Genomic DNA, 19,565 nt, shown 5'->3' on the forward strand with positions numbered 1-19,565 from the left:
AGTCCTAAAAACTGGCGTATGTGTTTCGGAGTTTTCGGGGTTTCCCACTTTTCAACAGTTTCTATCTTTGCCGGATCCACCTTAATACCTTCTTTGTTCACTATGTGACCGAGGAATTGAACTTCTTCCAACCAAAATGCACACTTTGAAAACTTAGCGTACAATTCTTCCTTCCTCAATACTTCTAACACCTTTCTCAAATGTTCACCGTGTTCTTGGTCATTCTTTGAGTAAATAAGTATGTCATCAATGAAAACAATGACAAACTTGTCAAGGTATGGTCCACACACTCGGTTCATAAGGTCCATGAACACAGCTGGTGCATTAGTTAAACCAAATGGCATGACCATAAACTCGTAATGACCGTAACGTGTTCTGAAAGCAGTCTTTGGAATATCATCTTCTTTCACCCGCATTTGATGATACCTGGAACGTAAGTCAATCTTTGAATAAACAGACGAGCCTTGTAGTTGATCAAATAAGTCTTCCATTCTCGATAGTGGGTAGCGGTTCTTGATGGTAAGTTTGTTCAACTCTCGGTAGTCGATACACAACCTGAATGTACCATCTTTCTTCTTGACAAACAAAACAGGAGCTCCCCACGGTGATGTGCTTGGTCAAATGAAACCACGCTCTAAAAGTTCTTGTAATTGGCTTTGCAGTTCTTTCATCTCGCTGGGTGCGAGTCTGTAAGGAGCACGAGCTATTGGTGCAGCTCCTGGTACAAGATCTATTTGAAATTCAACGGATCGATGTGGGGGTAATCCCGGTAATTCTTTCGGAAATACATCGGGAAATTCTTTTGCGACGGGAACATCATTGATGCTCTTTTCTTCAGTTTGTACTTTCTCGACGTGTGCTAGAACAGCATAGCAACCTTTTCTTATTAGTTTTTGTGCCTTCAAATTACTAATAAGATGTAGCTTCGTGTTGCCCTTTTCTCCGTACACCATTAAGGGTTTTCCTTTTTCTCGTATAATGCGAATTGCATTTTTGTAACAAACGATCTCTGCTTTCACTTCTTTCAACCAGTCCATACCGATTATCACATCAAAACTCCCTAACTCTACTGGGATCAAGTCAATCTTAAATGTTTCGCTAACCAGTTTAATTTCTCGATTCCAACATATATTATCTGCTGAAATTAATTTACCATTTGCTAATTCGAGTAAAAATTTACTATCCAAAGGCGTCAATGGACAACTTAATTTAGCACAAAAATCTCTACTCATATAGCTTCTATCCGCACCCGAATCAAATAAAACGCAAGCAGATTTATTGTCAATAAGAAACGTACCCGTAACAAGCTCCGGGTCTTCCTGTGCCTCTGCCGCATTAATATTGAAAACTCTTCCGCGGCCTTGTCCATTCGTGTTCTCCTGGTTCGGGCAATTTCTAATAATGTGGCCCGGTTTTCCACATTTATAACAAACTACATTGGCATAACTTGCTCCGACACTACTTGCTCCGCCATTACTCGTTCCGACACCATTTGTTCCTTTCGTTCTATTAACCCCTGGTCCGTAGACCTCACACTTCGCCGCGCTATGACCATTTCTTTTACACTTGTTGCAAAATTTGGTGCAGAACCCCGAGTGATACTTTTCACACCTTTGGCATAGCTGCTTCTTGTAGCGACCCCGACAAATCGTCAAGTGACGGCGTCGGCTACGTGGGTCCCGTTACCTGATTATAAGTCTTTAAGATAACGTTTGACCAAAATATGTCGCCTTCATTTCAAAATAAAGATTGTTTCAAAGTTTACAAGGATTGTTCAACCAAAAGTTAAGTTACAACGTTATAAGTACGATTGAAATCTAGGCGACACGGTTTAAAGTAAAGTCAAAAGACGCTCCATGAAAAGCATGTATACTCGACATCCAAAGCAAGTATCAAATAATGAGCGGAAGCATGTATCACATATCGTGCAAGACCTGAGAAAAACATAGAAATCTGTCAACGAAAAACGTTGGTGAAATCATAGGTTTAGTAAGTAAATTGTATTGAACCACAAGGTTCTTTAAGAATTGCTCAACCAGAATCATTCACATTCCAAAATAGTATTTGTATCACGAGCACCCAATTATCAAGGCTTAACCGAATCTTCCCTCTGAATTTTGAATTTAGTGTTAGAACTTACACTATACATTGTTGAAATTATATTTCATTCACTAACGGTAGCGAACCGTCTGAATGAGGGTTTGTTAAACCCGTATGGCCACACAACATAATTACACGCTTACACTTACACCCTGCAAGTGGAACTAATGATAATTGGATTGAGGACTTTTGTTCAAACTCGTATGCATCTTTGTATTCGTATTTGTTCACAATGTAAAAGCATGAAAAGTAAATAAGTATGAAATGTATGTGTTTCTCAGCCCACGATGTAAAGAATAAAAGTGATTGAAAAAGTGGGACTATGATCTCACCTCGAGTGCACGAGTATAAAGGTACTTCAACAAGTAAACGTGTGCATGAAAGTTGCTTAGCCTTGACCTAAACAAGTAAGTTATATCAATTAACCGGTTACGACACAAGGTCGGGTGAAATGTGTTCAATTAGTCCTATGGCTCAATACGACTCGATTAAATATAGCATGTGAATCACGTTGTCAAGTTTCATACAAGAAACAAGTATAAAAGCATGTTAGAATGATTGTATAAAAGTTTGGTTAAGTTTGACTAAAAGTCAAACTTGGTCAAAGTCAACGAAAAAGTCAACGCGTTCGGGTCGGGTCCCGAACTATTTTTCTATGCTAAATATTCATATACAAGTATATTAGAACAAGTTTCATGTGAATCGGAGGTCGATAGCTAGTCAAACATTTCGCGTGAAATGCGCCAAACAAAGCAGAATCTGGCCAGGCCAATCCGCGCGCCGCGCGGGGATGGGGCGCGCCGCGCCACCATCTGGGCAGAGATTTCTGGTCAGTTTTTCAAAGTATGCACGAACCAAACATCAAACATTCACCATTTATGATCCGCAAACAACCAAAACATGTATCTTATATCCTCGGAAAGGTATTTTGACGAGCAATACAACTAACCACATATCATCAAACAAAAACATCATTTACAATAGCCGAAATCTCATCAAGTGATCAATAAAAGTCCATTTTCCAAGTTTCAAGTTCGTAAAACGTATTTTATGATTCGGGAATCCAATTTACACATACGATATGCCGTTTCGAAGGTAATTAAGTATACATTGCATCTAAACACTTATCAACAACAATTCATAGCATTTGATGCACCAAAAGTTCATATAAAGCTTATCAACCCTAATCCAAAATCACCAAAATCACTAATCAAGTTTATGAAGTTTTACAAATCAACCTACGCATCAAAACGAAGCTAGTGATACTAGTAACACAATTAAAACATGAACTTTAACAATCAAACAACATTTAATCTTCCAAAATGCAAGATTAAGCAAACCCATTTCAAATGTTCAAACTAGTTACTCAAAACAACAAATCGAGCAAGTAAATCATATATTCATGCTAGACACGAGCCATAGACACTAACTAACACCATTTCAAATCAAAAACACGAATTTAGAGAAATCTAGAGTTTTAGAAATGTTACCCAAAATCGATGAAGTTAGTATCAAATCGTAGAGAATGAAGAGAGGATCACGAAAATGTAATTTGTTTTGTTGTAAGCCTCCTAGATCGAATTTAGATGATGATTTTATGAAGTTGGGGTTTGTGTGTGTGTTCTTGCTAGAGAGAAAGAGAGAGAGAGGGAGATGGTTGAATGGTGGTGATAGGGGTGGACTAGTTGACCTAGTCAACTAGTTTGCCCCGTGTCAATTTTAGTCCCTCGAGTTTAGAAGCGGGTGCGGGATTTAACCGATCGAATATTTTTAAAACGCAAGTTAACGAGAGATGTTATAATTAAATAACGAGAATATTATGAACGTTCGTCAACGGAGTCGACGAATTTAAATACGAAAGATATTATTTTAAAAAAAAAAGACGGTGTTAAAATAAATTTAACGGAAAAACGCGGGATGTTACATTATCCACACCTCAAAAGAAATTTCGTCCCGAAATTTAGTTGGAAGTAGTAGTCGATATCTCTTACTCGAGACTTTACGTTGTCAATGCTATGAATAAGTGAAAGTACGTTCTTGAGGGTTCTCATGAATTTGGATAGTCAGGGTTTTACGTTGTATTAAAGTTTGGTTTTTACGATCCCCGGTTTCAACTGGTTTTCCTATGAAGAGAAGTTTGTCATCGATAGTTGATGTATCCAGCAGGATTGCACGTTCCTGTTCCGCAGGACACGTTTCTAAGTTTGTTACACGAAATGTAGGGTAAACGGAAACTTAATTGAGTCGGAAGTTCTAAACGGTAGGGAGCGGTTCCAATACGCCCCAAGGTTTCAAAAGGGTAAACATGTCGCGGGTTTAACTTTCCCTGATTCCCGAAACGGATTACACCCTTCCAAGGTGCGGGTTCTCAATATTACGCGGTTACACACTGGGATTTGTGAGGTTTTCATCTAAGTTTGGTATAACTCTTTTGGCGACTACGGATCGTCTCGAGCCCTCCTCGGATTTGAATGATTTCAATTGTTGTTTCTTGATGGAGTTCAGATTTCGGTGGTTGATGCTTTGGTTAAATGAACAGGGGTATGACATTAGCGGTCATATAGGGTTTCGGAAAGTGCGCGTGAACACACGAGTGGTAACTACTGTTGTAAGAGTGATCTACTAAAGGTGACAATACGAGTTTGTGACATGTCTTTCCAAGACGTAATTCGTTCGTTTGCTCGGTTCGTCAGTTTGTGGGTGGTACGCGGTACTCATGTCTAAGCGGGTTCACAAGGTTCCTTGTAAAACTAGAAGTGGAACGAGTATTTCGATACGGAATAATTGACAAAGATACACCGTGTTGGAATAGAATCTCTTAAGATACGTTTGAACAAGTTAGTTAGGGTTCGAAAAATGTTCGTTAGGACTATTCACCCTCGTGGCGAATACTTATGTAATATGAGGAGTTTCTCTATCCATGGAGAAATGTTACAAGGAGTTTCTTTAAACGGAAATGCGAACGGTAAAGATAGTAGTGAAATGAGGACTTAGAATAGGATGAGTTTACATCTCGAGGTTGCCATAACGTGCCTCTAGTTGTCAAAAGTTGAAGTCTGAAAGAGAAACGAGGTAGTACACGTAGTTGTATAGTTCGGGGTTGAATAATAGTTGACCGATTATCAGAAACACAAGGGCGTTAAGTCAAAGAAGAGTGAAGTATCGTTGGATTGTATGTTATCTTAATTTCCAGTAATATCAGACGGTAACGGTGAAATAACAGAGGTATGTAGTGTGGTACGTGATGACGAGAATATTGATCGGATCCACAATTTAGTATTTGAATTCTTCGTGCAAAATAACGAATTTTAGTTATGTTGATTTTTGAGTCGAGAGAGTATGCCTTTCGGCGTTCAAGTAGAAATATTTCCATGTTTGAGTTCCATCTGTTGCTATACGATTTTAACTAGAAATGTTGGTGTGAAGAATCACGCTCAAGGTTCGAACACGGAGAGGTTTAAAGTTTTCCCTTAGTGAGTTAACGAGTGTAAAAGTCGGGTAACACGAGAAAAGTCAGAAATGAATCTTCGGTGATAACAGGCGAGATCTAAGATTTTACGAATACAAGTCTGAGTTGGGAGAGTTTCCTGATTACATGTGGCTTGATTTCGAGATTGATTGTAATGCCTTGACCATTAACATCATGGTCTAGAAAATTGGACTTCGTTCAACAGAAATTCTCACTCGGAGAATTTGGTATAAAGTTGCTCTTTTCTCAAAAGTTCGAGCGTAAGATGGTGATGTTGTTCGTTTTCCTTCTTTACTTAAATAAGTTAAGATGTCATCTATAAATACGATAACAGATTAGTCTATATGAATTTGCATACGCGGTTCAAGAGGTTTATGGATACGGGCGAGCCCTAAATAAATCAAACGGTACTAAGAGAGTTTTACAACTAACGTTGCGAGTTCGGAAAGTGGCTTAGGAGACATCGTCTCACTTAACCCCCAATTGATGATAACCGGAACGGAGGTCGATTTGGAACATACGGGATTCGTGCAAATAATCATAAGGTCATGGATGCGAGGGAGAGGGTATCGGTTTCCAACCGAAAATTACTCAGTTCACAATAATCTATACAAAATGATGGGGAAACATTTTTTTTTTTTTTTTTTTTTTTTTTTTTTTTACGAATAGGTTTCGAGCTCCCTAGTTCTATAGGTGTCAAGTCAAAAGTCTTAACGTATATCCTCCAATAAAATTTTATAGGCACACAATATTTTCCGTTGGTCACTTAAATCGTCTAAGTAATATCTAGGGGGAAAAAGTGGAATGTAAAGAGCACGAGTCAAAGACTTGGTTAATAAACATCTAGCGGTAATCGAATCGAATAAGTATGAAATATACTGTTTGTTGTGAAGAAACGTACCCGTGACTAGTCCATCGTCGTCTCGGGCATCCTAGGTGTCGATGTTGAAAGTTCAACGGCGTGCGTTGGGGTTGATTTTCTTGTTTGGGCACGCACTCCTAAAATGACCCGGTTGGCCACATTCAAAACAAACACCCGTCTTGGGTGCATTGTGCTCCTTTTGGGCGACGGGAGCGGTATTCCTACAATCGTGGGCTACATGGCCACTTCTTTGACACTTCAAGCAAAATGGTTTGCCACACTCACCTAAATGATGTTTGTAGCACTCGTTACAATACGGTAGGTGTCCGGTATAACCTTTCTTGCCGTTGGGGATGAAGGGCTTCTTGGCGGGGTTGTTGTAATTGCTTGATTGGGGGGCTTCCCATTTTCTTTTGTTGTCACCCGACTTATCCTCGGCTTTACGTGCCGGCACTTCAATCTCGTCCACTGTTTCAATCAGTTGGCGGGCCATATTCAAAGCCTCTTGGTGGTTAGCGGGTTTGGATGACATTACTCCTTGTTTGATGCTCTTGGGGAGACCATCCATGTAAAGTTCAACCCTTAAAGATTCGGGGTTCACAAGATTTGGGCACATCAAAGCAAGTTCGGAGAATCGTTGATTATAGGCCTTAAGGTCGTTCCCGACCGCTTTCAGAGCTCTTAGTTCTTGTTCGAGCCTTCGGGTTTCTTCGCGAGGAAAATATTCGGTGATCATCTTTCCTCTTAAGTCGGCCCAAGAGAGAGCGTGGGCTTCGTGGATACCCACCGATTGTACATACGAATTCCACCATGTGAGAGCGATACCGGCGAAGGTGTGAGTGGAATATCTAACCTTGTCTTGGTCTCGACAACCGCTTATGCTAAAGACGGCTTCCGTTTGCTCAAACCATCGGGTGAGCACAACCGGTCCCCCGGTTCCATCGAAAGTGTGAGGTTTGCACCCTATGAAATTCTTATAGGAGCATCCTTCGTTGGAATTTCTGGCTCCATTGTTGTTGTTATGATGATTGTTGTTATTGTTGTTGTTGGAGGAGTGACCGGCCATGGCCGCATCCACGGCAGTGGCTATCATACGTTGGAGGGCTTGTTCGGGAGTTTCGGGAGGAGCGCGTCGACGAGCCATTGTTCCTTCATGACACGAGAATATCGTTGGTTAGTATTTTCAACAATACTAACCGGAGTATGGATTAAGGATAGAGAGAAAATTTTCCTTGACTCGCCCTAAATTCTTTATGTCATAATGTCGGAACGTCCATGTGAATCACCGTAATATAATCCCGGAAATTATATTACCCGGATTCTCATGTGCATTTAACATTACTTCATAAAGTCAAGGTGGCGCATCAACAAAATTTATCAACGTAAGATCAAGATCGAATACGAGTTAGATATGATAGAAGAGTTCGAGTATAAATGCACAAATAGTCAAGTAATTCCTACTTCAGTCTATATGCCGGTTGTAGTCTAGATTCACCTATGTACCTTATGACTCGGGGTGGACACAAATGAACTCTAAATCCCTACAACCAAGGCTCTGATACCACTTGTAGCGACCCCGACAAATCGTCAAGTGACGGCGTCGGCTACGTGGGTCCCGTTACCTGATTATAAGTCTTTAAGATAACGTTTGACCAAAATATGTCGCCTTCATTTCAAAATAAAGATTGTTTCAAAGTTTACAAGGATTGTTCAACCAAAAGTTAAGTTACAACGTTATAAGTACGATTGAAATCTAGGCGACACGGTTTAAAGTAAAGTCAAAAGACGCTCCATGAAAAGCATGTATACTCGACATCCAAAGCAAGTATCAAATAATGAGCGGAAGCATGTATCACATATCGTGCAAGACCTGAGAAAAACATAGAAATCTGTCAACGAAAAACGTTGGTGAAATCATAGGTTTAGTAAGTAAATTGTATTGAACCACAAGGTTCTTTAAGAATTGCTCAACCAGAATCATTCACATTCCAAAATAGTATTTGTATCACGAGCACCCAATTATCAAGGCTTAACCGAATCTTCCCTCTGAATTTTGAATTTAGTGTTAGAACTTACACTATACATTGTTGAAATTATATTTCATTCACTAACGGTAGCGAACCGTCTGAATGAGGGTTTGTTAAACCCGTATGGCCACACAACATAATTACACGCTTACACTTACACCCTGCAAGTGGAACTAATGATAATTGGATTGAGGACTTTTGTTCAAACTCGTATGCATCTTTGTATTCGTATTTGTTCACAATGTAAAAGCATGAAAAGTAAATAAGTATGAAATGTATGTGTTTCTCAGCCCACGATGTAAAGAATAAAAGTGATTGAAAAAGTGGGACTATGATCTCACCTCGAGTGCACGAGTATAAAGGTACTTCAACAAGTAAACGTGTGCATGAAAGTTGCTTAGCCTTGACCTAAACAAGTAAGTTATATCAATTAACCGGTTACGACACAAGGTCGGGTGAAATGTGTTCAATTAGTCCTATGGCTCAATACGACTCGATTAAATATAGCATGTGAATCACGTTGTCAAGTTTCATACAAGAAACAAGTATAAAAGCATGTTAGAATGATTGTATAAAAGTTTGGTTAAGTTTGACTAAAAGTCAAACTTGGTCAAAGTCAACGAAAAAGTCAACGCGTTCGGGTCGGGTCCCGAACTATTTTTCTATGCTAAATATTCATATACAAGTATATTAGAACAAGTTTCATGTGAATCGGAGGTCGATAGCTAGTCAAACATTTCGCGTGAAATGCGCCAAACAAAGCAGAATCTGGCCAGGCCAATCCGCGCGCCGCGCGGGGATGGGGCGCGCCGCGCCACCATCTGGGCAGAGATTTCTGGTCAGTTTTTCAAAGTATGCACGAACCAAACATCAAACATTCACCATTTATGATCCGCAAACAACCAAAACATGTATCTTATATCCTCAGAAAGGTATTTTGACGAGCAATACAACTAACCACATATCATCAAACAAAAACATCATTTACAATAGCCGAAATCTCATCAAGTGATCAATAAAAGTCCATTTTCCAAGTTTCAAGTTCGTAAAACGTATTTTATGATTCGGGAATCCAATTTACACATACGATATGCCGTTTCGAAGGTAATTAAGTATACATTGCATCTAAACACTTATCAACAACAATTCATAGCATTTGATGCACCAAAAGTTCATATAAAGCTTATCAACCCTAATCCAAAATCACCAAAATCACTAATCAAGTTTATGAAGTTTTACAAATCAACCTACGCATCAAAACGAAGCTAGTGATACTAGTAACACAATTAAAACATGAACTTTAACAATCAAACAACATTTAATCTTCCAAAATGCAAGATTAAGCAAACCCATTTCAAATGTTCAAACTAGTTACTCAAAACAACAAATCGAGCAAGTAAATCATATATTCATGCTAGACACGAGCCATAGACACTAACTAACACCATTTCAAATCAAAAACACGAATTTAGAGAAATCTAGAGTTTTAGAAATGTTACCCAAAATCGATGAAGTTAGTATCAAATCGTAGAGAATGAAGAGAGGATCACGAAAATGTAATTTGTTTTGTTGTAAGCCTCCTAGATCGAATTTAGATGATGATTTTATGAAGTTGGGGTTTGTGTGTGTGTTCTTGCTAGAGAGAAAGAGAGAGAGAGGGAGATGGTTGAATGGTGGTGATAGGGGTGGACTAGTTGACCTAGTCAACTAGTTTGCCCCGTGTCAATTTTAGTCCCTCGAGTTTAGAAGCGGGTGCGGGATTTAACCGATCGAATATTTTTAAAACGCAAGTTAACGAGAGATGTTATAATTAAATAACGAGAATATTATGAACGTTCGTTAACGGAGTCGACGAATTTAAATACGAAAGATATTATTTTAAAAAAAAAAGACGGTGTTAAAATAAATTTAACGGAAAAACGCGGGATGTTACACTTCTGGTTGTTGTTGTTGTTGCGGTTATTATTGTTGTTGGGATGATTGTTGTAGTTGATGTTGTTGTTGTTGTTGTTGTTGTTGTTGTTGTTGTTGTCGTTGTTGTTGTTGGGCCGTTTATTGTAGTTGCGATTGATGTTGCGATTGTTGGGATAATTGTTGCGATTATTGTTATAATTGCTGTTGTTGTTGTATTGGTGATTCTTATCACCGTTTTCCTCCCACTTTCTTTTGACTTGCTTCACATTGGCCTCTTAGCAGTCTGTTCTTTAATTCTTTCTTCAATCTGGTTCACTAGTTTGTGAGCCATTCTACATGCCTGTTGTATGGAGGCGGGCTCGTGTGAACTTATATCTTCTTGGATTATTTCCGGTAATCCTTTCATAAACGCGTCTATCTTCTCTTCCTCATCTTCGAATGCTCCCGGACACAATAGGCACAATTCTGTGAATCGTCTTTCGTACGTGGTAATATCAAATCCTTGGGTTCGTAACCCTCTAAGTTCTGTCTTGAGCTTATTGACCTCAGTTCTGGGATGGTACTTCTCGTTCATCAAGTGCTTGAATGCTGACCACGGTAGTGCGTACGCATCGTCTTGTCCCACTTGCTCTAGATAGGTATTCCACCATGTTAACGCAGAACCTGTGAAGGTATGCGTAGCGTACTTCACTTTGTCCTCTTCAGTACACTTACTTATGGCAAACACCGATTCGACCTTCTCGGTCCACCGTTTCAATCCGATCGGTCCTTCGGTTCCATCAAATTCCAAAGGTTTGCAGGCAGTGAATTCTTTGTAGGTGCATCCTACACGATTTCATGTACTGCTAGATCCAAGGTTATTGTTGGTATGTAGCGCAGCCTGTACTGCGGCTATGTTTGAAGCTAGAAAAGTACGGAATTCCTCTTCATTCATATTCACGGTGTATCGAGTAGTCGGTGCGATTTCCTTCAAAATAGTCAAATGGAACAAGTTAATCATACAGAATATTAAGAGTAGTTAATAGTATTTCGTAGCATAATATGAACTCATTTATAAAAGCTTTTTCTTCATATTAGCGTTTTATAAGTTTAAATTCGGGTAGTACCTACCCGTTAAGTTCATACTTAGTAGCTAATATACAATTCAACTACTACAATTCTATATGAAAAACTGATTATAATAATATTCCGCGTTCAAACTTTTACACAATATTTTACAAACTTACAATACCGCTTATTTTACATATAGCATGAAATATAGCACACAATAAATTTGATACAAGATGGTTGTGAAGATAATTCTAGCTAGTACACAAGTCGTTCAGCAAAGACAATAAAGACACGTAATTCATACGTCCAGAAACAAGTCATGCATTCTGGTTTTACTAGGATTACTTCCCATCCTTGGTCTTGTGGAACATAACCGTTATGGCCGTTGATAAGACAGCGTGTTGTAACGTCGTCAAAGGGACGAGGGTTACGTAATGTCCAACAGTCCCGTAACAATCTAAAAACCTCATTTCTTACCCTAATTACCGACTCCGTCACTTGTGGGAACGTTTTGTTTAATAGTTGTAGCCCGATGTTCTTGTTCTCACTTTGGTGAGAAGCGAACATTACTAATCCGTAAGCATAACATGCTTCTTTATGTTGCATGTTAGCCGCTTTTTCTAAATCACGAAGTCCAATATTCGGATATATTGAGTCAAAATAATTTCTTAACCCATTGCGTAAAATAGCATTTGGGTTCCCCGCAATATATGCGTCAAAGTAAACACATCGTAACTTATGGATTTCCCAATGTGATATCCCCCATCTTTCGAACGAAAGCCTTTTATAAACCAAGGCATTCTTGGAACGTTCTTCGAATGTCTTACAAACTGATCTCGCCTTAAATAGTTGTGCCGAGGAATTCTGACCGACTCTAGACAAGATTTCATCAATCATGTCTCCGGGTAGGTCTCTTAAAATATTGAGTTGTCTATCCATTTTGTGTTTTTATACTGTAAAATAGACAAGAGTTAGATTCATAAAAAAAATACTTATTAATACAAGCAATTTTTACATATATCATAAAGCATAAGCACACTATATTACATATATTACACCACACGAATACAACTATCTTATTCCGACTCGCTCGTTTCTTCTTGTTCGGTTTTGGTTCGTGTTGCCAAGTTTCTAGGGATATATGATGTTCCCCTAATACGAGCCGTCGTTTTCCACATTGGTTTAGAAAAACCTGGTGGTTTAGAGGTTCTCGGGTCATTGTTACAACTTAAGGACTTCGGGGGTTGACGATACATATAAAGTTCATCGGGGTTGGAATTAGATTTCTCTATTTTTATGCCCTTTCCCTTATTATTTTCTTTTGCCTTTTTAAATTCAGTTGGGGTAATTTCTATAACATCATCGGAATTCTCGTCAGAATCCGATTCATCGGAGAATTGGTAATCCTCCCAATATTTTGCTTCCTTAGCGAAAACACCATTGACCATAATTAACCTTGGTCGGTTGATTGAGGATTTTCTTTTACTTAACCGTTTTATTATTTCCCCCACCGGTTCTATTTCTTCATCCGGTTCCGATTCTTCTTCCGGTTCCGATTCTTCTTCTGGTTCCGACTCTTCTTCCGGTTCCTCTTCGGGAACTTGTGAATCAGTCCACGAATCATTCCAATTTACATTTGACTCTTCATTATTATTAGGTGAGTCAATGGGACTTGTTCTAGAGGTAGACATCTATCACATAATATCTAACGCGTTAAGAGATTAATATATCACATAATATTCACATGTTAAAAATATATAGTTTCCAACAAAATTTGTTAAGCAATCATTTTTCAAGTAAACACGGTCGAAGTCCAGACTCACTAATGCATCCTAACAAACTCGATAAGACACACTAATGCAAAATTCTGGTTCTCTAAGACCAACGCTCGGATACCAACTGAAATGTCCCGTTCTTATTGATTAAAAACGTTCCATATTAATTGATTTCGTTGCGAGGTCTTGACCTCTATATGAGACGTTTTTCAAAGACTGCATTCATTTTTAAAACAAACCATAACCTTTATTTCATAAATAAAGGTTTAAAAAGCTTTACGTAGATTATCAAATAATGATAATCTAAAATGTCCTGTTTACACACGACCATTACATAATGGTTTACAATACAAATATGTTACATCGAAATCAGTTTCTTGAATGCAGTTTTTACACAATATCATACAAACATGGACTCCAAATCTTGTCCTTATTTTAGTATGCAACAGCGGAAGCTCTTAGTATTCACCTGAGAATAAACATGCTTTAAACGTCAACAAAAATGTTGGTGAGTTATAGGTTTAACCTATATATATCAAATCGTAACAATAGACCACAAGATTTCATATTTCAATACACATCCCATACATAGAGATAAAAATCATTCATATGGTGAACACCTGGTAACCGACATTAACAAGATGCATATATATAAGAATATCCCCATCATTCCGGGACACCCTTCGGATATGATATAAATTTCGAAGTACTAAAGCATCCGGTACTTTGGATGGGGTTTGTTAGGCCCAATAGATCTATCTTTAGGATTCGAGTCAATTAGGGTGTCTGTTCCCTAATTCTTAGATTACCAGACTTAATAAAAAGGGGCATATTCGATTTCGATAATTCAACCATAGAATGTAGTTTCACGTACTTGTGTCTATTTTGTAAATCATTTATAAAACCTGCATGTATTCTCATCCCAAAAATATTTGATTTTAAAAGTGGGACTATAACTCACTTTCACAGATTTTTACTTCGTCGGGAAGTAAGACTTGGCCACTGGTTGATTCACGAACCTATAACAATATATACATATATATCAAAGTATGTTTAAAATATATTTACAACACTTTTAATATATTTTGATGTTTTAAGTTTATTAAGTCAGCTGTCCTCGTTAGTAACCTACAACTAGTTGTCCACAGTTAGATGTACAGAAATAAATCGATAAATATTATCTTGAATCAATCCACGACCCAGTGTATACGTATCTCAGTATTGATCACAACTCAAACTATATATATTTTGGAATCAACCTCAACCCTGTATAGCTAACTCCAACATTCACATATAGAGTGTCTATGGTTGTTCCGAAATATATATAGATGTGTCGACGTGATAGGTCGAAACATTGTATACTTGTCTATGGTATCTCAAGATTACATAATATACACTACAAGTTGATTAAGTTATGGTTGGAATAGATTTGTTACCAATTTTCACGTAGCTAAAATGAGAAAAATTATCCAATCTTGTTTTACCCATAACTTCTTCATTTTAAATCCGTTTTGAGTGAATCAAATTGATATGGTTTCATATTGAACTCTATTTTATGAATCTAAACAGAAAAGTATAGGTTTATAGTCGGAAAAATAAGTTACAAGTCGTTTTTGTAAAGGTAGTCATTTCAGTCGAAAGAACGACGTCTAGATGACCATTTTAGAAAACATACTTCCACTTTGAGTTTAACCATAATTTTTGGATATAGTTTCATGTTCATAATAAAAATCATTTTCTCAGAATAACAACTTTTAAATCAAAGTTTATCATAGTTTTTAATTAACTAACCCAAAACAGCCCGCGGTGTTACTACGACGGCGTAAATCCGGTTTTACGGTGTTTTTCGTGTTTCCAGGTTTTAAATCATTAAGTTAGCATATCATATAGATATAGAACATGTATGTAGTTAATTTTAAAAGTCAAGTTAGAAGGATTAACTTTTTTTTGCGAACAAGTTTAGAATTAACTAAACTATGTTATAGTGATTACGAGTTTAAACCTTCGAATAAGATAGTTTTATATATATGAATCGAATGATGTTATGAACATCATTACTACCTCAAGTTTAGTAGGTAAACCTACTGGAAGTGACAAGAAATGATCTAGCTTCAAAGGATCTTGGATGGCTTGAAAGTTCTTGAAGTAGGATCATGACACAAAAACAAGTTCAAGTAAGATTTTTACTCGAATTAAGATAGTTTATAGTTATAGAAATTGAATCAAAGTTTGAATATGAATATTACCTTGAATAAGAAAGATAACCTACTGTATATAACAAAGGTTTCTTGATCTTAGATGATTACTTGGAATGGATTAGAAAGCTTGGAAGTAAATTAGTAAACTTGAAGGGATTTTTGAAGTGTTCTTGAAGTGTTCTTCCTATAATGATTATAGCTTGATTCTTGAAGTGATTTTTGATGAAGATGATGATTAACTACTGGAAAAATACGTTTATAATAGTGTGTGTGTTGAGAGAGAATTAGAAAGAGAATTGGAAGTGAAATGGAGTGAATGATGAGTGGTAATTGGTGAGTGGTGAGTGGGGTTAAAAGGAGTTCTAGTTAGTTGACTAGCTCATGGTAGAAGTTAAAATTGATTAGTCATACATGACATAATCAAGAGTGGAATCCCATGCTAGTTCCTATTGGTATATACTCATAGTAAGTACGTTTTGAAGCTGTGTATAATACGGGTAAGAATACGACTAGAATTCTTGATGAAAGAAAAGAATGGAAAAGTAACTGTAACCATTTTCGTTAAGTATGAGTGTTTTGATATATGTCTTGAAGTCTTTCAAAAGTATTTTAATACATCTAAATACACTACATGTATATACATTTTAACTGAGTCGTTAAGTCATCGTTAGTCGTTACATGTAAGTGTTGTTTTGAAACCTTTAAGTTAACGATCTCAATTAATGTTGTTAACCCATTGTTTATTATATCTAATGAGATGTTAAATTATTATATTATCATGATATTATGATATATTAATATATCTTAATATGATATATATACATTTAAATGTCGTTACAACGATAATTGTTACATATATGTCTCGTTTCGAAATCCTTAAGTTAGTAGTCTTGTTTATATGTATATAACTCATTGTTAATATACTTATGGAGATAATTACTTATCATAATCTCATGTTAACCATATGTATATCCATATATATATCGTCATGTCGTTTTTACAAGTTTTAACGTTCGTGAATCGCCGATCAACTTGGGTGGTCAATTGTCTATATGAAACATATTTCAATTAATCAAGTCTTAACAAGTTTGATTGCTTAACATGTTGGAAACATTTAATCATGTAAATATCAATCTCAATTAATATATATAAACATGGAAAAGTTCGGATCACTACAAAACCACGACTAGAAGGACTAACACCTTGTCTGCAAGGCCTACCGACATAGATAGGAGACCCAAAGATCGACGAACCATTCATCACATCAATCGCCAATGTTGCGTGATCCGATTGTTCGAAGGAGATAAAAGCAAACCGCCTAAACGACCAAGATTTAATTTCCTTAATCGGCCCAATTTTGGAAAATTCATCATTAAGAAGATTGTGAGAAACCCTATTAAGTCTCCCAACGAAGATAGAATCCCCCAAACTGAAAGAATCAACAGCAGCCATAGAAAGAATCGAAAAGAGATGAAGAAATAAGGAAGAATCGAAGAAAATTGGCCGGAAAATGGCTGAAAAAAGCACCGGGAAGAGAAAGAGCCGTTGGGCTCAAAACCCAAATCAGAGAGAAATAAAGATTTATGAACTCAATAAAAGGATTAGTTGATGTAAAAATTAAAAAGGCATAAAAGAGGTAAAGATGGATGAATAAAAATCACCGGAAGTAAAAAGCTAATCGGGAAAAAAAGGAAAGACCTTACCAGCGAAGTAGGGGTTGGGCATGCAAATTTTGGAGCTTTTAAAGTGGTCATAATAGGTAATGGTTGGTGCAGATTGAAAGTGGAAATAAATGTAAGTAAACGGAAGAAAGAAGTTACCGGAGACGAGAGATTGGGTGGGAGGATTTGAAAAATACCGGTGGGCACATCTCCCAAGTCAGAGAGAAAAACCCTTTCAATCTAGCGGCTCTTTTTTGGGCAGTTACTTTAATGAAAAGTCATTCATTTCCCAAGAATTGTTTAACGGCACAATAGTTAGTTCATGCATATCATAGGCTCTTTAAGGCCTCAACTTTTCAAACCCAAAATAGATAGTAATGGTTGCTCAAATTTATTACAACAATAGATAAACTGAGAACTTTAAGCAAGTATATAAAATTAATGGATCTAAATAAATACTTCACCACTCTAGGATGTTTGGTTTATGCAATACCATAAACTAAATTTGTCTATTCTTTCTTCTAAAAGGGTAGCTTCACTTACTTTGATATGGGTTCAGATTCCAGATTGATGTGTGTAAAATTTCATATAGGTCCAATACTTACTACTACGTTTAAGAATGTGTCATACATCATGTGATGACCCTTCCTAATCCATCCGAACGAAGTCCATATCGATTATAAACGATTCATAACAGTTGATTACATCGCGAGGTACTTGACCTCTATATGATACATTATACAAACATTGCATTCGCTTTTGAAAAGACAATCTTTCATTACATCGAAAGTTGACAGTATGCATATCACTTCTTCATATATATCCGACTATAAATGACTTGATAATAATCTTGATGAACTCAATGACTCGAATGCAACGTCTTTTGAAATATGTCATGAATGACTCCAAGTAATATCTCTAAAATGAGCAAATGCATAGCGGAAGATTTTTTTCATACCTGAGAATAAACATGCTTTAAAGTGTCAACCAAAAGGTTGGTGAGTTCATAGGTTTAATTTCTATATGATAATCATAATATTTAATAAGCCACAAGATTTCATTTAATTAAATGTGCAGGATCATTACAACTGCAAAAAAATCATTCATACGATGAGTCGCCTGGGAACCGACCTTAACATAGAGCGCTTAAGATATCTGGCATCATACATTCCACTATTCAAATGTATGACAAGAACCCTTCGAAGTACTAAAGCATTTCCACTATTCGAAAATGGGGGTGGTTGGTGCCCGTAGATCTACCTTTAGGATTCGCGTCAATTAGTGTTTTTCACTAATTCTTAGGTTACCAAGCATAATAATAATAAGTACAGATATCCGGTATAACAAAACAATCGTAGAATGTAGTTTCATGAATTTGTGCTTATTTTGTAAAATATTTATAAATTTGCATGTATTCTCAGTCCCAAAAATATAAAGAGAAAAATGGAGCAAATGAAACTCACCATACTGTATTTTGTAGTAAAAATACATATGACAATATTGAACAACGCAGGGTTGGCCTTGGATTCACGAACCTATATCATTTATATGTATATATTAAAACACATAATCGTAACTGAACCAATTTATTTGTTATATCCTTAATTTATATCTTATGTATATTTAATTTGTGGATATATTCCAAATGGTTAATATTTATTTAGTTATATTAATATATTTATATACATATACTTGTTTAATATTGTATGTAAAAATCGATGATTTGTTATTTATAAGTATTTATATAAATAATCTTAGTAAGTTTGATATATATATAGTTATATGAAATTTTAATATAAGTATAGTATATATAATAAGATATTTCATGTACAAAATATTTATCTGATTAAAAGTAATAGTGTTGATATTAATGATTTACTAATAATAATAATATCTTTATAAAAAAAATGATAATAATAATGATCCTAATCATAATAATAATAATAATACAACTGTTAGTGGTAATAATAATAATAATAATAATAATAGTCATACTTGTATTTATAATCATAATAAATGAAAGTTTTATCATAATATTTATATTAGTGGTAATAATAGTATTAATAATTATAATACTTGTAATAATAACGTTAATTAATAATGATAATGATAATTCTAAAAATGATAATAATACTAAAAAAAATTTTTTTATATAAATAATACTTGTACTAATACTAACGATGATAATAATCATAACAATAATATTTCTAATATTTAATAATAACAATAATACTAATACTTAATAATAATAATAACAATACTACTAATAATAATAATAACAATAATGAAAATGATAATAATAAAAATAATAATAATTTTTGGTAATAAATTATACCTTCCAAAGTCCTTTTTTAAAAAAATTGCCCGCAACGGAGCTCGAACCCGTGACCACTCGCTCATACTCTAACACCCTTAACCATCCGTCCAAATTTGTGTTTCTGTTATTAATCCCACTCGAAAATTATTTAAACCATTTTTCCTATATTCCCTTTGCCTCTCCTTCTTCTCC

This window comes from Rutidosis leptorrhynchoides, chromosome 3, assembly GCF_046630445.1.
Source record: "Rutidosis leptorrhynchoides isolate AG116_Rl617_1_P2 chromosome 3, CSIRO_AGI_Rlap_v1, whole genome shotgun sequence".
NCBI classification, from domain to species: domain Eukaryota; kingdom Viridiplantae; phylum Streptophyta; class Magnoliopsida; order Asterales; family Asteraceae; genus Rutidosis; species Rutidosis leptorrhynchoides.